This window comes from Pezoporus occidentalis, unplaced genomic scaffold (assembly GCF_034315485.1).
Source record: "Pezoporus occidentalis ecotype Australia unplaced genomic scaffold, CSIRO_AGI_Poc_V1 ctg12, whole genome shotgun sequence".
NCBI lineage: Eukaryota > Metazoa > Chordata > Aves > Psittaciformes > Psittacidae > Pezoporus > Pezoporus occidentalis.
This window is the reverse complement of record NW_026912994.1, coordinates 5,083,383-5,106,971: the sequence shown is the minus strand read 5'-3', so window position 1 is coordinate 5,106,971 and position 23,589 is coordinate 5,083,383. Positions and strand designations below refer to the sequence as shown.

Below are 23,589 nucleotides of genomic sequence, written 5' to 3'. Positions count from 1 at the left end.
GCAGGGTCAGCGCCGCGCAGCGCGGTACAGCACGAGGGAAGCGTAATGCAGTGCAGTGCAGTGCTCTGCAGTTGAGCCTCCTGCACAGTGGTGCGGGGCAACAGTGTGGTTGGTGCCGGCAGTGCTGGGTGGTGGACAGCAGTGTGGTTAGGGGGCAGGGCAACACAGGGCGATGCAGTGCTGGGTGGCGCAATGCAGCGCCGTGCAATCCGGTTGGATGCGGTGTGGCACAATGCACTGTTGTGGAGCAATCCAGTTGGGTCCATGCAGTGCTGAGGGGAGCTGTGCATCACATTGCTGCAAGCCTCACAGAGCTTCGGTTGCCCTGCTGCTATTAAAAGCCAGTGCCCAGCTCAGCAAGGCCCCTCATTCTCTCACCTAGACCGAGCTCCTTGGTCTCTGGGAATCCTGCACCTAGAGGAGTTTTCTCCAGGCTCTGAGTCTGAAATCCTACAGCTGGGAAGCAAAGTCCTTTTGCAGCCAGCCCACCCCAGCACTTGAGTCTGGAGCTGAGATTTCAGTCTTCATATGTGATGCAGCCCTTTTCTCAGCCCCCAAACTCTGTACAAAGTATCCCTAAATTTCTAGTACAGAAACTAGTCAAGAATCTCTTAACACCACCAACAGGGATAACAACTGTCTGGGGTTGTATAGTGCTTCATCTTGCAGCTCCTGCTGTGTTCCAAGGGAATTCAATTATAATGAGGGCCATGCAGATGGGAGGTGGTGTGTCCTGGCTCACCCAGTAGCTCTGTGGCAGCAGGGGAGAAGCTGGTAGATGCCTGGTACTGTCAGTTCTCTGTCTAGTTGCTCTGGCTAGTTCCAAAATACAGAAAAGCACCCAAACAGGCAGAAAAGGGAGAAAAGCATCCTCACCTTTTCACAGGGAGCAAAATCTGTTAAAGCAGGACTGGCTTAAACTCTGCTTTGCTTTAAATGGGAACTTATGCAGGACATGTGTTGCACAGGCATCTGCTAGGAAGAGAAGAAATTTTTTACATTGCTGCCTGTCACCTACAGATACCTTAAGTGTTTTTTCCCCCTTTGCAGGTAATAAGAACATCTTGGTGGGGTTTTAAGACATCCTGGCAGCTATTTGCAACGCAGGTCTCCTTTGGACTAAGAAAGAATAATTTCACCTGGAGTCTGTATACAAATCTGTTACTCAGACAATACCAGAAAACAGTTTTGTCTTTTAAGCCATTTCTGCTTCTCACTATTCATAGCATCCCTGTGACATAAAGACATTCAAACGTAAAGCAACACATCTACTTGAAGTGTGTTCAAAATACCACGCAGCCCCTTGGTCACTGTCCCCCAACCCCCAAGTGGGATGGAAAAAAGGTAAGGCCTGCAGGTTGAGATAACAACAGTTTAATAATTAAAATAAGGTATAATCCAACTACTAATAATGAAAAGTGAAATAATAAAAAAAGAGAAAGAAAAAAAGCCCAAGTGCTGCACAATACAGCTGCTCACCACTTGTTGACTGATACCCAGCCTGGCCCAAAGCAGCAATCAGTCCCTTCTGGGTAACTGTCCCCAGTTTATATACCAGTTGTTTATACAGTACAGCATGATGTGCTGTGGTATGGAATACCCCTTCGGCTAGTTTGGGTCAGGTGTCCTGTCTCTGCTACCTCCTGGCTTCTTGTGCCCGTCCTCACCGGCAGAACAACAGACTGAGAAGTCCTTGAGCAAGGTCAAGACTACTTAGCAATAACTAAAACACTACTGTGTTACCAGCACTGTTCTCAGGCTAAAGCCAGAACACAGCACCGCACCAGCTACTGGGAAGGAAATTAACTCGGTCCCAGCCGAAACCAGGACACTTAGTAACACAATGTAGCTGTTTGAAACTACTTTCATTAAAAACAAGTGTATATGGCTTTTGATTGGCAGTTGTAAGATTATAACTATAATTAAATGTACAGCTGCAAAAGATATACGAATACCATTATTTACTTGCTTCACAGAATTTTAAAAGTTTTCAAGTGCTTTAAACGTGGTAACTGAGTTATGCACCTGTAGATGACACTCTACAAATCAGTAATTCTGACCAGAAGACAAACTCATAGAATCATAGAATAGTTAGGGTTAGGAAGGACCTTAAGATCATCTAGTTCCACCCCCCCTGCCGTGGGCAGGGACACCTCACACTAAACCATGTCACCCAAGGCTCTCTGCAACCTGGCCTTTAAGACCACCAGGGATGGAGCATTCACAACTTCCCTGGGCAACCCATTCCAGTGCCTCACCACCCTTACAGTAAAGAACTTCCTCCTTATATCCAATCTAAACTTCCCCTGTTTAAGTTTGAACCTGTTACCCCTTGTTGTATCCTTTGACTTGCTGGTCACGCTCCTTTTGATACAGCCCAGGATAAGGTTGGGTTTCCGGGCTGCAGGCACACACTGAAGCCAGCTCATGTTCATTTTCTCATCAATCAACACCCTCAAGTCTTTCTCCACAGGGCTGCTCTGAATCTCTTCTCTGCCCAACCTGTAGCTGTGCCTGGGATTGCTCCGACCCAGGTGTAGGACCTTGCACTTGGCATGGTTAAACTTCATGAGGTTGGCATCAGCCCACCTCACAAGTGTGTCAAGGTCCCTCTGGATGGCATTCCTTCCCTCCAGGGTATCAACTGAACCACACAGCTCGGTGTCATCGGCAAACTTGCTGAGGGCGCACTCAATCCCACTGTCCATGTCAGCGACAAAGATGTTAAACAAGACCGGTCCCAACACCAATCCCTGAGGGACACCACTCGTTACTGGTCTCCAGCCGGACATTGAGCCACTGACCACAACTCTTTGTGTGTGGCTGTCATGGTTTAAACCCAGTCAGGCAACTCATTCACTCACTCCCCCCCTTCTTTCCCTCTCCCTACTCCTGGAGGGACAGAGAGGAGAATCTAAAGAATGCAATGCCCACAGGTTGAGGTAAGAACAGTTCAGTAACTAAGGTATAACACAAATCACTACTGCTGCCACCAATAATAACAATGATAAAGTAAATAACAAGGGAAGAGAATACAACACCTCAGCACCAGCCGACCAATAACTCGTCCTCCCAGCCCGACCAAGCACCGACTGATACCTCCTCCAACCCTGCAGGGCACCAGCCCTTCCGGGTGACTCCCAGTTACATCCTGGGCATGACGTGCTGTGGTATGGAATACCTCTTTGGTCAGTTTGGGTCAGGTGTCCTGTCTCTGCTTCCTCCCGGCTTTCCCTCTTCCCTGGCAGAGCATGAGGCTCACAAAGTCCTTGGCCAAACCAAAATATCATTGTTATCAGCTCTGTTCCCAGGCCGAAAGTCAAAACACTGCACTGCACCAGCTACCAAGAAGGAGAAACCTGACTGCTACTGCTGAACCCAGGACAGTGGCCATCCAGCCAGCTCTTTATCCACCGAGTGGTCCATCCATCAAATTGATGTCTCTCCAATTTAGAGACAAGGATGTTGTGTGGACAGTGTCAAACGCTTTGCACAAGTCCAGGTAGATGACATCCACTGCTCTACCCCTGTCCATCAGTTCTGTAGCCCCATCATGGAAGGCCACCAAATTGGTCAGGCAGGATTTCCTCTTAGTGAAGCCATGCTGGCTGTCACCAAGCACCTTGTTGATTTTCATGTGCCTTAGCATGCCTTCCAGGAGAATCTGCTCCAAGATTTTGCCAGGCACAGAGGTGAGACTGACTGCTCTGTAATTCCCCGGGTCATCCATTTTCCCCTTCTTGAAAATGGGGGTTATATTTCCCTTTTTCCAGTCATTGGGAACTTCACCTGACTGCCATGATTTTTCAAATATGATGGCCAGTGTCTTCTCAACTTCATTTGCCAGCTCCTTCAGGACCCCCAGATGGATCTGATCAGGACCCATGGACTTGTGCACATTCAGATTTTTAAGATGGTCTCGAACCAGTTCCTCTCCTACAGTGGGCCCAAGGTCTTCATTCTCACAGTCCCTGCGTCTGCCTTCCAAGACTTGGGTGGTTTGGTCAGAGCCTTTGCCAGTGAAGACCGAGGCAAAGAAGTCATTCAGAACCTCAGCCTCTTTAGCATCCTGAAAATTCCAGAAGCAATGGCTTTGTATGTGGAAGACGGATGTATATAATGCTGGGTACCATGGAGAATGCCCCTAAGAAACAGGTATGAATACAGGAAATCATACACAGGGTATAACAGTATGCTACAACAGCTAGTGGGGGGATATAATGAATGCAAATGGGAAGTTGAATATTGTGTTTTTGTCTTCAGGACTCTAGTACCAATAACAGTGAGTGGATGCCTGAGAATGACTGAAAACTCGCCTGGCAAACAGGGTAATTCCCCCAACACAGTGCATTTTAAGTAAGTCCTCACAACAGCCAGCCTCTTGGTGTGTTGTGAATACCAGAAATAGGAACACACATAGGTGCATTGTCCTATCCTACACCTCTTCAGGCTGCAGGTAAGGCATAGTGGCTCCCTCCCTCTCCTACCAGCTCACTCTGCCTTGCATAATAAGAGGTATGGGCTGTTCTCACAGTTCTCACCTCCACCTCCATGTGACTGAATTTGAAGTGGGAGTATTGAAATAGTACTTTCTCAAATATTTGCTTATCCTGGGTCATTGTGTTGATAATTTGAAGACATATTTAAACACATGGATAGTTAAATAACCACTTAGTTTAAGAAACCTGGTTGTAAACAAGAATCAAGAATTCCTGTTAATTCTCACATGTAAAAGACACTAGAATTTTCTAGGCTCTTAAGAATATTTTAACATCTGAAAATAATCAGGTATTCAGGATATGCCTGGATGTCACTAAATATGACAAACATTGTCGGATCTTTCACATTATCAACCATGCTGTCATACGAATAACATGCATCAACAGCAAAGTAGGTCCCATTCCAAATGGTTGCAGCTGTTTGGAAAGACAATATTGGCAAATATAGTTAGTGTTCTTATTCCCGTCAGAATATCTAAAGTTCCCCCACCCCTTCCTTTTTTTCTTTTTTTTTTTTAAATATTTTTTTTATTTCTGCAAAAATCATAAATTGGGTTAAACAGCAAATTCTAGTAATAATCCTTTGCATCAGAAGCAAATCCAAATCCAAATCCACTTAGATTTTGGCTAAGTATCAACACCCAGGTTTTGACTGGTAGTGGGTGAGAAAATGAACATGAGCTGGCTTCAGTGTGCACTCGCAGCCCAGAAATCCAACCGTATCCTGGGCTGTATCAAAAGGAGCGTGACCAGCAGGTCGAAGGAGGTGATCCTGCCCCTCTACTCTGCTCTCGTGAGACCTCACCTGGAGTATTGTGTGCAGTTCTGGTGTCCTCAACATAAAAAGGACATGGAACTGTTGGAACAAGTCCAGAGAAGGGCCACGAGGATGATCAGGGGACTGGAGCACCTCCCGTATAAAGACAGGCTGAGGAAGTTGGGGCTGATAAGCCTGGAGAAGAGAAGGCTGCGTGGAGACCTCATAGCAGCCTTCCAGTATTGAAGGGTGCCTATAGGGATGCTGGGGAGGGACTCTTCATTAGGGACCACAGTGACAGGACAAGGGGTAACAGGTTAAAACTTAAACAGGGGAAGTTTAGATTGGATATAAGGAGGAAGTTGTTTGCTGTTAGGGTGGTGAGGCACTGGAATGGGTTGCCAAGGAACTTGTGAATGCTCCATCATTCAATGCGGTGTTAAAGGCCAGGTTGCAGAGAGCCTTGGGCAACATGGCTTAGTGTGAGGTGCCCCTTGCCCACGGCAGGGGCTGGAACTAGATGATCTTAAGGTCCTTCCCAACCCTAACTATTCTATCATTCTATGATTCTGTGACTGTCCTTTCCTACCGGAGAAGGGTTCCACTTCTTTGGATCTGGTCCTTCCTCTTTGAATGCTACCAAATAATAAATCTGACTGTGCTAGAAAAATTGGACAAAACAATCTTTGAACTAATGCAGAAAGTCTTTCTGCTAAATACTTAATAATTGTCCGTAACAACTATTAAAGGGGGATTTCTTTGTAAATTACTTCACAGATTTCAAGGGATTTCATGTGCAGGGGAGTGGGATTTTCTCATTACTTGTGCTGAGCTTATCTTTGGAAGCAATAGGAGAATTATCTGCACCTCTATTTTGCTAACTAGGAGAGGAGATACCAGGAGCTTGTGGCTGATATCTCAGATGAGGATGTTGAACAGCAGTCCTTGCTCCTTTCTCTAAGCAGATCATACAACACATTTCTCAAAGGCTGCTCAGCCTTGATTTCAGAGTAGGTGAACTTCTGATGGTGGCATTAATCAACAAGGGATTTACCAAACATGTTAATTCCTATGTCTATACAGAGTATGTTCTGGTGTTTATTATTTTGCTCTCCAGCCTTATTCTCCTTACATGTTGTGCTGACAGCACTGTAACATTGACATTCCCTAGTCATACATGTTTATGAAACTAACTGCTTTGGATAATGACTCGCCATTCTTTCCAGCATACCCACAATCAAATCCATTGTAGTTGATTGTGTTCAATGAGGATGCAGCTGTCCCATGAAATAGCAACTTCTCATTATTTTTATTTTTGTTCTTTGCACAGACAGACATCTTTTTTACTTGGTATGTCTGCCAGAGCAAGGGATTTTGTATTCTTTCAATCTGCAAAGTTACAAAATAGAACTATATTTATACTGGTAGAGAGCAATATTTATCATGGCAGGAAAGCATTAAAACAAACCCAGACTTCAAGAATTACAGTAATTTTCAATATGCCTTGTTAGCACGTGGTTTGGGTTGGGGAACTGAATACCCGACCCTGCTGTAAAATAATAACCCAAAGCAGCTTATCAGTTTTTCAAGCTTGGTAATTTTTGGCATACACTTGTTTTCTGTAGTATACCAGGTACACAGGCAATCATGGTAGCGATGCGTTATCATTTTTAGAAATATGCTGTTGCACCACTGCCAGAGTCAATGATACAAGATGCCTTCTGTATATCCTTATCACCTTTACCTATGATTTTCTCACTAAATGATAGACTGCAGTGATAGCATTACATTGAATTAAAGTTTCTTTTCTACATGTCAGTTTGGAAGTCAGAATTACTTCCTTTGCTGTGTAGTTTAGCAACCTGTAAGAATTATAGGTTCAACATAAGGATTATGTAAAAATAAGTTGGTGGAAAAATACATGTTGCTGGCTCCTTATGCCAACAGTGTGAATGTAGTTCAGGAGGAAATTATCTATGTCAAAGTACAATCTTAAAGGCGTTATTGTAACAGCTTTCCATTTTCAATGGAAAATTACTTCAATGTCATTACCTGATTTTTTTCTATTGTATTATTTTGTTCTATTTGTGTCTTAATGACCAAGCTCATTGAACCTCATGATGGAAGAAAATTTTTCAAACACATATTCTTACTCTTAAGTTTACCATATTTTCTCCTATTTATCACTCCTCCTGATTCTGAATAATTTCATCTTCCCCCTGGTAATTAAACCTCTGTGCATTGTGCTGCAGACTTTTCAACAAGCAGGATCAGATCTTGATACTTTGGATAAAATCAGGTCTAGCTGAAAGGCTCTGGAACTGACAGGGAAGTAGTAAACTAGTAAAAAGATTTGTGGCCAGTCTACAATGATTTTGTATTTTTGTTTGTATTCTATTATTCATATTGGCTTATGCTTCCATTTCAATACAGAATTTCCTAATTGGAAATACCACATTAACTACTGAGTACAACATTAGATGAACACAGAATCAGCCTGAAGACTGATGGTCAAGGGTTTTCACTATTAGAAGACAGAAATGGCAAGGCAGCTCTTAGGAAATTAGATTTTATTTATATCCACCCTGTACAGTGCTGGAGAGGATGTCATATGAAAGGTGTATTAGGTTTCAGACACCTTATAAACAAGTATTTAGAAAGTATATTAATATTTTCAGCCTAAGAATTCACTTTTTTCCCTCCCCATAGTATTTCACCTTCTCTATGACACAGCTGCCACAGCCCTTCTTAAATCTGGACTGAACTTTCAGATATTCCTCACAAAATGGCTCAAGATTCACCACTTTGACCTGTTTGTTTTCCATGTCTTCCCAGTGTGAAGGGAGTGTTATTGGCTGCTTATCTGCAAAACAGACATTGCATTATTATCACAGATATCTAGCTCAGTTTTGTAGGCACATCTTACAAACCAATTGCATGTACAGGGCTGAGAGGACAATACCTTACACAATGCTTTATCCCAAGAATACTCTCCGTCTTCAATAGATCCCTGGCTCTGTAATGCACTGCTAAGACTTTACATTTTCTGTAGTCTAATTACCCCCATGCCAATATCTAACTAAAACAACTTTGAAAACACAAAGGAATTTCATGTATTCTCCATACTCCACTTCCTTTGTGAGACTTAAGCATAGAATCTATGTTCAGCATGCCATTTCTACAGATAATATTTAAAATAGGTGTTCTGACTGCAGTCATATCTGCCACTAATTATGAAAGTACAACTGCTGGCTATGGCATGCATGGGGGAAAGAAAAAAAATTCAAAAAAAGAAAGAGAAAACAGCTATGACTGGATTATTTCTTTGTGACACCCCAGTTTGCATTTATCAGAATTATCATTCAATGATCACTATTAAAGGAAAGTTACAAAGCTATAATTTACCTTCATTCTTTGACACACGTTGAATGTTTATGGTTATTCCTTGGTCATCATTAGCCTGTAGAGTATTCATATCAACCTTGTAGCTCTTCCCATTAATTTTGACTGCAAGATGTGGCTTTTTAGCTATTTTGGCATCCTCCAGCTGCATATTTGTAATTTTATCAAAAGCAACAAAGCTGTCATTGCTTTCTGGATACCTCCATTCTACCAGGTTATAAACATGTTCTGCCTTGGATCGTTCTTCTTCAGTATCCTTAAGGTTTTGGATTATTTTTTGAACTTCTATAGAAACCCAACAGACGTCCTTGGTAATACCAGAAATTTTACTGCAAGGGGGGAAAAGTTTATTTTCAAACTGAATGGTAACATGCTTTCTACTCTGGAGATCCTTCAAAGTGTCAATTTGCCTCCGATCAAAATGTTCAATTAGCTCACCTGAAATAATGTTTTCAAAATGATCTTTTAAAATTAAATCCTTCAACCAAGACTCAGTTTTATCCACATTTGTTTGGCTTTCTCCACAGATTTGGAATGTGGCTAAATCAACTTTCTTCTCCAAATCCACAGTCTTTTTCTTCCCACTTGGTTGTTTTTTAACCTGGAAAAATGCTGTGAAGAAATACACGTTAATTATTACTTTTAAGTAAAAGATCTTTAGTTCCATGTGCCCATGCACACAGAAAATCCACCTACTTACACTTAAGCAGAGACATAAATGAATTTATTGTAGATGAATTTGAATCTTCTCTTTTCTTCATGCTTCTGTAAAAGTCTTTGAGCCCTTTGAGCCCCAAGCCCAGCCCTTATATGTGGCTGAAAGCCCAACGCAAGGTCTATGGGAAGTTTCAAGGAAGTTGCAGGGTTGCCAGCTGAGATACACAGTCTGTTTTGGGGCAGAATGTCTTTTACAGAACAATACCTTTTCTTTAGGGGTTTTTGCTCCACTGGTGTTGACTGTAATATTTATACTTTTTTTTTTTTAAAAAAAAAGCATCTTTGAAGTGTGCAGGTGGTGTTTGAACTGACTAGAATGAACTTTCACAAATCACAGCTTACAGAGTTTCTTGTACAAGTTTACTGTTATCCATATCAGTGGTACTAATTCTGCCCTAGTTTCTGAACTACTCCCATCACAGCCTTCATCGCTTTCCTAAGAAAATGCAAGCCTGTTCCAATTGCTGGGAAGGCAACAGATTTGTACATCCTTAGCTCGCACTCATTAAGCACTTTGGAAACCTGACTGTTCATGTTCCTGTTGTGAATCAAGTGGATGATTTTACTGCATAGCAGTTTTCCACCTTTGAAACTGCCCAGCTGGAAAAGAGAAGATAGAGAAGGAGACATAATATTTTTGAAGTGGCTGTCTCTCCTGATAGGACAGCTGGTTGTATTGATGATAGAAGCAGAAACAGTAGAAAGAGATCCACTGTGAGCTTTATTATTCTGATTTCAGTTGATTCCAGTTTTCTCTGTTAATATTTTGATTGCAGAACTTCTTTGAGAAAGTAATACAAGTAGTTGTGTGTTTTCTAATTTCCCAAAATCTCTGCTGCAAGGTATTTGGCTGTTAAGCACAACTTCAGAATTTATGTTTAATTTAAATAAAGCTCACTTTTATTAGAAAACATGCCAATAGAATATGCACAATTCATTTATGTGAGAAATCCTTTCTTTTATGTCACTTACTCTGTGAAAGCTCAAACCCTTATTCTGCAGAATAGCTGAACAGTTAAAATACCACCATTAAGATATCTAAGAACTGTGGTATGGAATCTTTCAAAAGATGCTTGTGTTTTTCAGAGCACTCATGTTTGATTGCAAACACCTCAGAAGGGAGTCACACCGTGAGGATGAATGGACCGATGAACCATACCACTGGTCACAAAGGTAACAACTGATTGTGTGGTGCTCTGCATGTGCTGAGGTCAGGCTGATAAACAGTGAGAGCCTGCACAGCCAAAGGCACGGAGAAATATCCAGGACACTCCATCTTGAAAGTTAACTCCTGGATTCAGAGCAGGAACATTTTCTTTGTGCAACCAGAATGCGGTCCTTTCTGCACCCATAGAAGCCAACCACAGTGAGTTGGGATGTTACTGCTCTGCTGGTCTGGCAGAATGCAGACCACAGAAGAACTCATGATCAGGGCGATAAGCAAGGTTACACTATTTCAATTAGAAAGAATTATGTATTTGTGAATTCATACAGCTCAGATTTGCTATTAGCTTTTAAAGGCCAGTCCTGCACTTGCTTACACCAAAATACAGCCTTCCACTACTCTGTTCAGTTTCAAAACTTGAGCTCTCGTGTAGCTGACAACAGACTTTTAAAGATTTCTGAAAGTGAAAGCTATTTACATACCATACTGAGCACATTCTGCTTCTACCTGGGAACCAGCAGCAGCCATTATTGTTTTGAAGACCCCTTAAATTATATGAGAAAAGCATACACATTCATTAAGTCAACATAGCCATTTCTACTCAAAACTCCACTCAACTTCTGTACTCTACAAATATCCCAAATTCTCACATGGTATAAGATCCCACAAAGTGCAAAACCTTGCCCGTTCTCCTAATTCTGCTCCTTGACACACAACACAGCTGCAAAGAGAACACTGATTTCATTATTGATTAGAAATCATTAAAAACAACTCCTATTTCATTGTTTCACCATCCAGTAGAAGGCCCTCACCAAACTCACCGATTGCTTTAAATTATACCACCTGATGTCTTCCATGCTTGCAATTCACAATGTCACCAAAGAATCTCTGCTTCTTACAGGTCACTCAACCAGGACTTTGGCTCACAGTGACAGGAACAGTTTGTCAGGATTATATTTGATGTGAAAATTTCCTTTTATTTAAGCATTTTTGTTTTTATACAAGAAAAATCTGGTCAAATGACTTCTGTCTGAATAGTCTGGAAACTAAATGGAATATTCAGGTCACATACAGAACCCATTTAATATCTGTCTCCTAACTAATTGCAAGTCTCTCTCATCTGAAAAATACTTCATGGAAGTTTCACATATGGACAATTCGTCCCCCTACCCCCTTCTAAAAAGTAGCCCAAAATTATCACTAAAGATCTACATGTTTATATATGTGATGTGGCATCAAATGTTGGATTTGATATGTTTACAATAACCTCTGTATCCTCCTTGGTAATATCTCCACTAGTTACTTGGAGTGTAATGGAACCAATCTGCATTTCATGAACTGCCAGTGCATCAGTTGAAACAGGCCTAATAATACCTACAAAGGAAAGAAAAATACTTTAACACACTTATCCTCTAGTTGGGGTATTATTCTCTTCCATCGATAGAAACATCAACTTTTAATTTTAAGGAATGTGCTCTAGATCATTTTAATGGACATAGAGAGTCTCTGCCTTTCTCTTTACTCCATTTCTAAAAGCAGGAAGGCACAGTGTTATTCCCATTTAAATACTGTGAAAGTGAAACTATTTCTATTCTTGTAAATTCACACAGAATAAATTTGGAAAGGGACTCTTGGGGTTATCTGATCTGACTAGCTCTGTAACCAAGTTTCCCCGAATTAACTCTTACAAGAAATGCAGTATGCAGCTGAAGTATTTGCAGTAATGGAGATAACATCACACCAATTTTGTAAGCTATTTCATCTCTACCCTTACAGACATAACATTGTTCTTTACTTCTAGTCTAAATTTCTCTAGTTAATATTTTACCTGCACATTCTTAACTTAATCTCACTGATACTCAAAGCAACTGAGAAGAAAGAGCTATATATTCTTATGAATAAGGCTCTGTCACTGATGCAATTCACTCATATGTTTTTGCTATTGTGTCACACTACCGCCAATTAATAAATGGAATGAAAATTCTCTATTCTGTATATCTCTACATAGGAGATGTGCAGAAATACATGTTACTTATGGCTTGTTTGGGAAATCGATACCAAGTTCTTATACCCTTTGAGTAGAACAAAGTAATGGTTCTCCTACCAGGACATCCTCTTCCATGTGGTAAGACAGGCCTCACTAACATGAGCATGCCCTCAACAAAAGAAATTCCTCTACGATTTTTACAAATGGAGTTTAAGAATGCCAGTCCACTAGGAGGAAAAAAAAATGCTCTGTGTCTTAATGCCATTTTATCTGTTTCCTGATATGTACAAAGTCTCTTTACAGTATTTGCATTCTCCCGTGTCCCACCTCCTACTTGCTAGCCACTACACAACTTACTTGACCATGATGCTGCAGCATTGCAACTTTCAGCTACTCTGCGTTGTAGTTCCATGTTAAAAGCCTGAGGAAAAATAAAAAAAGAAAGGTACCAAACATAGGAATATTCAGTATGTAACTCTGAAATACTGTAATTAAGAGTCATGTAGCTCTTGCTGAGCCATCTGACATGCTTTACAGTCATGTTTAGGTATCATTAATAACAGTGGAAGACTCAGTGTGAATACTGTGATAATAGATACCATCTTTGTGTTGTCAGACCTCCTCTGTCAAAAGATGAGTGAGCATCTACAGGTGTTTACAGTGCCAGCAGCAAGGCCAATTTTGCCTGCAGCTTATGCTTGCTGAGAGTTTCTATTCCAGAGATACTGGAGAGACAGCCCATTGTTACTGAACAACTGCTAAATTATTCCCCTTAGAAAGCAATATAATTAAAATATTGTAAGGCATAACTAGAACAGTATGTGACATAAATGGCTTTCTCCTGAGAACTACCTGAATATTATCCACATTGTTTGGATTCAAGACAAAACGAACTTCCTGGAGAGTCCTCCGAGTGTGTCTACTACTGAACTTGAATACCACATCAAACATTAATTTAGAAACAATGCTTTTAGGAAATCTGAATCCTCCAGTCCCAATAGCTGGGAAAGTGATTGATTTCAGTCCAAGTTCTTCAGTTTTCTTCAAGCACCCTCTCTGTGAGGAAATTTTTCCTAGTATCCAATCTAAACCTTCCCTGGCACATCTTGAGGCCTTTACCTCGTGTCCTACCACTTGTTACTTGGACAAAGAGACTGAACTCCACCTCACTGCAACCTCCTTTCAGGCAGTTGTAGAGAGCAGTAAGGTTTCCCCTGAGCCTTCTCCAGACTAAACCACCCCAGTTCCCTCAGCCATTCCTCATAAGAATTGTGCTCCAGACCCTTCATCTAATTTGTTTCTCTTCTCCAGACCTGCTGCAGCACCTCAATGTCTCTTTTGTAGTGAGGGGCCCAGAACTGAACACAGTATTTGAGGTGCAGACTCACCAGTGCTGAGTACAGGGGGATTGTGACTTCCCTGCTCCTTCACATCAAGTTAGAGGGGAAGCAGAAAATTAAACACCTACCATGGCTTCCTGAACATTTTTCTCCTCAACTTGGATGCAGAGACCTTCATTTGTTGTAACCATCTGCAGATGATCTCTAGCCATCTGAAGATCCCCTTTTCCCTTCTCCTCTTGGCTTTCTCTCAACTTAAGGTTTCCCAAGCTTGAAGTCTGCAGTATCGGGGAGGATAATTCAGCTGCAAACACTTTTTTAACTGCCTCACTCAGAGCCTAAACAGTTCCTTCTGCATCATCCACAAGATGAATCTCCTTCAAGCTGATGTCCCCCTTGGATTCTTTCAAGGTCTCCTTGATGGAGGCTACAATTGAATACGTACACAGTTCCAGTAGGAAGCCAAAAATCCCTCCACTTATAGCGGGCAGAGCTATAGAACGATGATGAAACGTTTCAGCCAGTTGTAGACTTCACTGTCTGTCTTAACAAGCACACACACTGTTCTGCTTCATCCTTCCTCCACCTGGGCCCAACAGCGTGAATTATGTTCTTGCAGGGGAGTTTCCCTGCACCCGTGATAACCACACACCCAGGCTGCAAGCTCCCGCTCTTCTTCACCAGCTCATCACACTCCTGCTGTATCTCTGGACCAGCTGCATTTAACAGCGCCCAAGCAACACCACCGTTGTGTTTTAGATCTTCATTAGATGCATTTACCACAACATCAACGGGATGAGTGCACAAGTCATCTTTATAAACTGCTAATACAACTCCACCTGGCAGCATTTTCTTAAAGTAGAGCTTGCTTTCCTGTGTATCACCAACTTTTTCACCCACCTTTTCTTGTTGGTGCTGTTCTTCTTCTTCCAGCCTAATCAAACAGCCAAATTTCTGCTTTGCCTCAAACACATGACTCTTTCCTCTCAATGAAGAGCTCTTTGGCTCCTGGCTTATCAATTTGCACAGTTTTCAAGTAAAGGGATGAGAGGATTTTTTCAAACGTGGTGACTGCATTTTGTACTTCTGCTCTTGGTCCACTTGGTGTCAAAACGTATTGTCATGCCTTTCTTCTTCAATTTAAGATAAACATTGGATTTTTCCTGCTCTACAAACTGCACTACCACCACTGACTTAGCCGGGATTAGTTTTTCCATATGTTTGTTTCTGTCTATAAAATCAGTCAGTTTCTGATAAACTTCTGCTACATCCTTAGGAAATCCAGCAATAATCACTTGATTCTCTTTTCCATGTTTATCAATGACTACGGTTTCCTGGGAAGAATGCAAGGAGGCAAGAAGACTCTTCCACTGCTCCTTTTTAATGACCTCAGAGTCCTCCACACTGATGCACTTATATTCTAAGCCTGTCTTTATTTGCTTTTCTGCTTCTAAAAGATCTTTTGGAGCATCTCCAAATAGCATAACTGTATCATCCCAAGCTCATAAAAACTATTAATTTTTTTACTAGTGAATAATGTCTCTGGCACTGTTTTATTATCTACACACTGTAGATAGTAGAAAACATGGGGATCAATGGTAACTGATGTACATGGCATATTCAATACCTTTTCCAGTACGTCAGCTTTGATCTTAGATACTTCTGCAGGTAATCCACACAACTGAACAGGTTTTTTTTGTGTCATCATAAAAGATCTTTAAGCATGGATATTCTTTGTGAATATTCTCTTCTAGCCCAGCTTTGTGCAGAACAGCATACTTCCCTGGGATCACTGACACAGAAATTTCTATGCTTTGTTTTTCCCTTTCACTTTGCTTCGCGGCTTTTTCCATGCATTCCCTCACTTCTTTCTCTGCACTGTCCACTGCTGCTCTGTTGCCTGCAATCACCACCGTCTCCTCAGAAATCTCAGTTATGATCACAGCAACATTTTTCACCAATCTGTTTTTCAAGTCTTTCCAACCTGCTGAATTTACTTTACATTTTATGGCGATGTAACGTGCCATGATACGTGAGAACTCAGTAGAAGCATCTTGATCAAGTTAATCATTGGCTTTTTCTGCTCTGAGAGGGATGATGATGGGCACAACATAATTTCTGGGTGTGCACAGTCTGTCTGGGGTCATTTTAGCTCACAATGGCAAATTGCCAGTTCCTGGTTTATGTCTTGCATCAGTTTGGCCTGTCTTTGTAAAACTGCCAGACATACGGATCTAGCGGCACCCCAATGGGGTCTGCCATCTTGACAGTTGGTCTTTCTTCTCCGTAGAGAGCTGTTCCCAAGGAGTGGTAACATGGATGCACAGAAATTGGTGTCTGTTCCAGGAAATGCTGCTTTTCCAAGACCGCGTTTACATCTAAAACTTAGTGCACATACATGCAAACACACATCATTAACTTCAAATCAAGCAAATGATTCTGAATAGAATTACATTGAATAATGATTTCACTTCTTTTCATTTGAAAGAGCTACTCTTATGTCTTTCTGATTTCCAAACTACTCTATAGGGGACAAGATAAGAGGCCTGGCTCCAGCCAGCTTGGTGAATATGCTTGTGCCTGTACTTACCTGTACAGTTACACCTTGCTCTCATTTGCTAAGGAAACCCCACCCCGCAGCAGGGCCATACCAACATACTGTTATGGAACGTTCCTTACTCTCAACTTAATTCTTTGTGCCACAGAATTTTTGCTTTCCTTTTTTTTCTTTTTTTTTTGACATTCCGGTGATCATGGACAAAGGAAATTAATTATAATGTTGGTGGGGATTTGAAACTACATGACAATGATCCAAGTTACCTATTAACTTGATGTGCAAGCAAATTCTAAGAGTCAGAAGAAAAACAATTCCCTGGCAGATATCTTTAATTAAAGGAATTTACTAAGCTGGGGTCTCCTAACCCAGAGATATTTACCTGAGGTTACGCTGGCATAAAAATGGGATGGTGATTCAACAAAAGGCATAGTAACAAGATTGCTCTTCAGCTCTGCTCTTCCCTGATACTGAAGATATTTGACCTTCATTAGTTTCTGAAAGCTACCTGTGAAAACTGCAGTCACTGACAGATCCTGCTTCCTCTGCCTGTAAGCACAGTTAATGTTGTATTGCAGATAAAAGCCTGTGTAAAAAAGGGGGAAAACACAACAGTGGGAACATCCCACGCACAAAACGAGTATTGAGCTGTCTTGGGTAACATACAAACCAGAGAGATTCTGAAAGCCTAGACATGCAGCAGTATTTGTAAATCCAGAGCACTTCCCAGGAACAGGACGTGTACACTGGCTTTAGCGACAGCAAGACAAGTTTCTCCTAATGCCCAAATTCGCGCTCATTTTCTGTCAGGTCCTCTCCCTGAGAGCAATTTGGTCAGGCTGAGGAGAGTGTTACCTTTGTGATCACAGAAAGTAATGATGGCCAAGTTCTCCTCGGGGAAGAACTGGACGTCTGACACGGTCCCCCACCATTCCGCGCACTCTCGAAATAGACAGTGATGTAGTCTGTGGAAACGCTGGCTGGTATGTTTTCAGCCTTGATGCTGCGGGTCAGTTCAAGAAGCCTGGCAGTCATGTGGAATTCTTTAACCCTCTTGTTTTGTGAACATTTTTTGACAAGTTCTTCAGTATCTGTAAACAAGAATGGCACAAACTGACTGTGCTTTCCTGAGCCATTAGCAGCCCCAGCTACCACTTCTGGCAGAGAAATGAGCTGAATCTGCTTTTCCTTGTTTGCAGCAAAGCTGTCTTTGGTGCCAAGTCACTCTGTGGATTAGAACAGGGGAAATGCACACAGCCAGGTGACTCTCAGCTATTCACTACCACTATGCTTCTGTTCCCCTCTTATTCATCTCTTGTATCAACTAAGCGCTTCTCACTGTTCCACCGTCTCCTCAGACGGAGACTTTATACACTTCAGTAATTTGCAGAAATCATCTCCACCTTCAGTGTGCTTCTAATTCTGCTCCACCTAACTCAAAACAAGAGATACACAATGAAACATTCCCATCCAATTTCAATTAGTGAAGATACCTCACCTTTTTCACAGGCACTTTCATGGAGGTGTATATAAAGACTTACATCTTTCTTCAGAAACTACAGTCCAGGTACTTGTTTAAAACTGTCTGAATCTCTAACAGGAGAGGAATCAAGCTGTGTGTCCCGATTTAGGCTGGGAGAGAGTTAGTTTTCTTCCCAGTAGCTGGTGCAGTGCTGTGTTTCAGCTTTAGTCTGAGAACAACACTGATAACACATGGATGTTTTAGCTGTTCCTCAGTAGCATTTACCCTGGTCAAGGACTTTTCAGTCCCTCATGCTCTGCCAGTAAGGAAGGGCACAAGAAGCTGGGAGGGAGCAGAGAGAGGACACCTGACCCAAACCAGCGAAAGGGGTATTCCATACCACAGCACATCACATTCAGCATATAAACTGGGGGGAATTACCCAGAAGGGGTTGGGGGGAAATGAGGAGTGCGAGCGAGTGGCTGCATGGTGCTGAGTTACCGGCTGGGCTTAAACCAGGACACTCTGAAAGCCATTGCTCACACATACACATGGAAATGAACAACGGTGCTCATCCTGGCTTACCGATGCTTTTTGTAAAAGTAGGTACAGCAACATTTATTTCAGGTATCACTTCCATGGTGAAGTCATCATCTGCTGCCAGGCCACTGATGCTCTCCAACAGCAGACATAAGCATTTTGGACTGCATTCCTGTATGTTTTCAAAGACCACTGAAGGCGAGGTCTCCCTGGGCTTCTCTGCGATGTTCGTTGCAGAGCCAGCTTCCTCCTGGAGTTCACCACTTGTAACAAAGCTTTCTGCTTTCTGCAAGGCTTCTGCATCATCTTCAACTGAAAGAAATAAGCCACATGACATATTGGTACACATTTCCTGCAATAAGCAGATTTTGCTCACCCCTTCTCTCCCAGTATTCGATTAGTTAGAGATCACCTAGCTAATCAAATACTGCAGGATACCCAGGACATTTTGGGATCCAAACCAGCCCAGATGCAGTATTCTGCAGGCAGCTTCTTCAGTGGCACAAAAATAGCCATGAGTTAAACAAATTCAAGGTCACTGGTATGTCTCCAGGTCCAAGACGAATAAAATAACATAAAATCCATTGAGATAATTGACCAAGGAAGCTCAGGCATTGCTAAGGTTAGTGAGAGGCCCTGCAGCCTCTGCGTCTGTTTCTTACCCGAGGTCTAACAAAGTCTGAACGTAGCTCGGGACATTCACAGGCACCACAGGCCAGCAGTAGCTCTGCACAATTCAGTGCAAAGCCTCCTGATGACCACCATGCCCTGCCATCAGTGCAGCATTATGGACATGAAGAACCCACGTGCACAAAAGGCTGGCAGGGACACAACAAAACTTTGCAGATAGACAATATAACAGGGGTGCCCTCCGAGCACTCCAGAAGTACAGCGGCTGCCAGAGAAAGGCAATTTGCCAGCCTTGCAGACATGTGAGGGTGGAGGCAGGAAAGAACCTCCAAATGGGAACATCCTCCTCTGAATGCCTGAGTAAATTAAAAGTGTCATGCGGTGACACAACTGTCCAACAGGCCACAGCAAGCAGCAGTCAGGATGGCAAGGGACCAAAGGGCACCTGAGGGGGCTCAAGATGGCTCAAGACTCACAAAGAAAAGCAGCTCCTCACCCCAATGAACACAACCAGGAACATAAACCCCTCTCACTTTGGTAACCAGCACATCCCTGCAGCATGGTGGGGAGATGAGCATCGCATGGAGCCCTGGCGCTCACAACTCTCAATGTAAACCTGTAGGTCCACCATCTCCCACTGTGGCACAGAACACTGAACTGAGGGAAGAGAAGATCAGTGGAGCAGTTGCACCCCGGACCAGGGATGGGGGAGAACAAGGTCTCTCCTTGCTTTTGCTCAGAACACCCAAAAATCCCTAAATCCTGGGGTAGTGCCCAACAGGCCGCCCATGGGGGCCAGCCCCAAGGTTGGAGACAGGGAAGGCTCGAGCAGGTGGCAGCACAAACAGGCTGGCTCTGCCTGCTCACCGAGTGTACAAACTTTCCCAAGGCACAACAACTGATTCCAAACCCGTAACTTTCACAGAACACAGCTGCCTTTGAAGGCCCACCAGCATAAGCCAGACAAGAGGAAAACAAAAGAAATAATCACATAAGCAACAGCTCTGCAGATGCCAGTTACTCATTTCTAGATTGCCGACAGGAATCATTGACTCCACTATGCATAATGAAGAAAGTACAAAACAGCCAAACCTGAAAACTAGGCTGACCCAACAAAGTGACCAAGAGCAGTACCTGTAGATTTTTCAGGGTCCTCTCTAGTATAACTAAAAACCAGTAGGTGTCAACTTTGAACACCTGAATTTGAGAGGAGGAAAACCACCCAAAACAGCACCAAACAAAACTTCACAGAGAAAGGAAAAGATGGGGCGGTAATTACTGAAGAACTTCCCGATTAACAGGACTGTCTTGGGTCTGAATGCTTACTCTTTACAGATGTGGGTATATTTGGGTGTGCAGTACTGCTTTCTAGATTGCTTTCTGAATCACAAGGCTTAGCATAGTACTGCTGAAAGTGGACCTAACTGGAGTCACTGAGGTACAGGGGAGATGCACCTCTTGCCTTTAGACTCTTGCAGTTAGACTCTTTTAACTGCAGAGAGCAAAATGACATCAGGCCTGGGCTTCAGACCTTCAATCTACGTGTTTCTATGCAGATCTCAGAGCAGTTGTGCAGGATAAGGGAACTAAATCCATCTCTGGAGATGTCCCTCTGGTTAAAAAGGCTCTTTTAGAAGCTAAAATCAGGCTTGTGGTCTAGGCCTGGCAAAGTGAACTCCACCCTTGGTGATCCAGCCTACAGTGTCCCTGGCCAGACATCTTTCCCTGTATCACCTGAGCCAGGCTGTCAAACTCAGAAACTTTCAGCACAGCTCCCCACGGAATTGGAGCTGTGTGTGGAGAAAAGCACCAACATTTTTGCTTTACAAAGAACCAGCACAAGGGTGATAATAACATTTTACCTTTTGGTTGAAGGTTACTCGTGGTATCCAGAGCCTAAAATAAAAAAAAACCAAGACACCCGTGACTGATTTGACACTCATACCACTACTGCTAAGCTCTGGCAAGAATTACAATTTTTATTCACCTTTGTGGGACTTACTTAATTTTTCTTCAAATGCCTCCTCTTCAGCAGCTAGTGCTGTGTCAGGCTCTGTGACAATCAACTTCAGTTTTCCTTTTTCTCCCAAATACAGCTGATGAGACTGTCTCTCAAGAACACGTTGCTTCACTAAATAAAAGCAAAAAAACCCACTGATAATCTGAATGGAAACATGACTTGAAATTATGCATCAGCTTTCCATGATTACATTAGGACACACGTGCCGTCCCGCACACACAAAATGGAAGGGCTTTACTCTCACAACGCTAATAAAGAACACGCGAGGCTTCCCTTCCGAAGCAGTACAGGAGAGGGTGTCCCTTCTGCAAAAAGCCCACCAGAGATGCAAAGCTCAGCTGCACTACAGATCCCCGGTGGGCAGCCCTGCACGGGGGCTGCAGCACAAGCACGCTGCTAATGGCCCCCGCGCCTTGCACACCCTCGCCCTGCCAGTGTCAAAAGGGCTTTGGGCTGTCTGTCCTGAGCTTACCTGCTGGGTGAGTCAGCAACGGGGAAGCATGATAAGGCAAAGGGGGGAAAAAAAGTGTATATATATGTTAATGCGCATGCATGTACACACATGTACATGCATACATTTAACGTAACCACAGCTAAATGCTTTCCACCTTGCTGCACGTTTTGATAAATACATGCATGTTATATGGAATTTTTAATATATACCTGCACTATAATACATATAAAGTTATACCCACATAAACTTCATTATTCCAAGTGCAATCTAGAGAACATTACTCTGCCTAATACATATATGCGTATATATATACACAGGGATATATTTATTACCTTGTAGCCTGGAGCTATTAAAAATGCAATCTAGAGGCTAGTACTACCAAATTTAAGCAAGTACACGTAAGCAAATACGTATTATACATCCTACATTGCATATTACGGGATGTGTATGAGGCATTATATACTATAGATTTGTATATTACATACCAGCCAGTATATATCACATCACATGCAATAATTAAGTCATTATATATATTTTTAGAAAGTTACGACTCGTGAGTCACAACGCAGCTCACACTCGCTCCGTACGCAGCCCAAGCCCCAGCCCCAGCCCCAGCCCGTTTCTCGGGGGAAGGCAGAGGCAGCCCCGGCCGTCCCGGCCCCCGCCCCACCCTGTCTGCTCACCTTCGGGGTGCACGAAGCAGACGAGGAGGTGCCCGGTCGCCGTCCCGGTCCCGGCCCGCAGCTCGCACTCGCCGCCACCCGAGCGCTTCTGGCTCTGGAAGTAGCGGAGCAGCTTCTTCCTCAGGGCGGGGGGCGGCTCGGCGGAGCCCCAGTCGCCGCGCACCAGCAGCGGGAAGCCGCCCGGCCGCTGCCCCGCCATGGCCGCCCGGCTCCGGTCTGTGCCCCGCTACCTTTCGCTTTCGCTTCCCGGGAAGGGCTGGCGGGCGCGGCCGCTTTAGCCAGGCGGCGGCTGCCGGCGAGTCCAGGGACGCCACGGAGAGGGGCGAGGAGCGGGCGCTGCGCCTGGACGGGGTTCCCGCCCCTCCCCGTTTCTCCGCTGTCGTCTGCCGCGACACAGCCGCCCCGGGCCCCCTCCCCGCAGCCGCCAGGCACAGCTTCGCACCTCCTTCCTTACATTCCTTTCCCCGACAGAAGCTCCTAACCCACCCAAAGCCGCCCCGGGCACCCCCTTCACGCTACTAAAATGTCCTCCCTCTGCCCGTGCTGGGAGCTGACAGCCAACAAGTCATCCCTTTGCTCTGCCTCTCGCTTTGCTTTTCGGTTACGGTAAACTCATTTGGGGAAGCAGCATCCTCTACCCGTCACCTGCACAGAGCCCAGTGCTGCAGTTTCTGCTCCACGCTTGATGCCCTAAACACCTGTAATGCACGTACCACTGAAAAAACACCTTGGTGGTCATGCAGAGGCTGAGGACAGATGAGTTACTATCCTCTGCAGAGAAAGCCCTGACTGCTGCAGGTAACCCATCTGCTGCCATGCAGCACCCAGAGCCATCACCTCCGGCTCTTGTCACATCGGTGAACCAGTGACTGCAGCTATTTGCCACAGGGATTGACTAAGTTTGTTCATTTTCAAAGCAAAACTTAAGACATTTGCCCCCACACCCAGATCAAGCACTAGGAATTCAACAGTCAGCATTTTCCAGCAGTTAGAAAACTGACACAATCTAAGGCAATAAAGCCCAAAGCGAGTGGTTCCAGTGTCCTTGCATAGGGAGCACTGGGGTGGAGTGCGAATGAGTAGCCTGATGGTGGTGGCTCTGCCGTGATACTTACGGGTTCACATTATTTCACACCACCTTCCCTGGAAAACATGCCCCTTGGCAATGTTTACTGTTCACCTGGACACACCAACTCATCATAAAACTTCAAAGTAATAGCAGCCTACCTACATAAAGCAAGTAGTAGAGGATTTTATCTTAATCATCCAACAAAAGAAGTCAAACCTGATTCGTTTGGAGGAACCAAAGGTTTTTAGAACATGGAAGGGCTTCATCACTCTGCTTTTTCGCTGGAAGATCTTACAACATCCAAGGCTGC

At 43.5% G+C, this 23,589-nt stretch overlaps 1 pseudogene; it reads right to left on the bottom strand.

Moving 5' to 3' along the window:
• Positions 1 to 4,002: 4,002 nt before the first annotated feature.
• On the bottom strand, positions 4,003 to 22,690 carry LOC134157807 (protein mono-ADP-ribosyltransferase PARP14-like; annotated as a pseudogene).
• Positions 22,691 to 23,589: the final 899 nt, after the last annotated feature.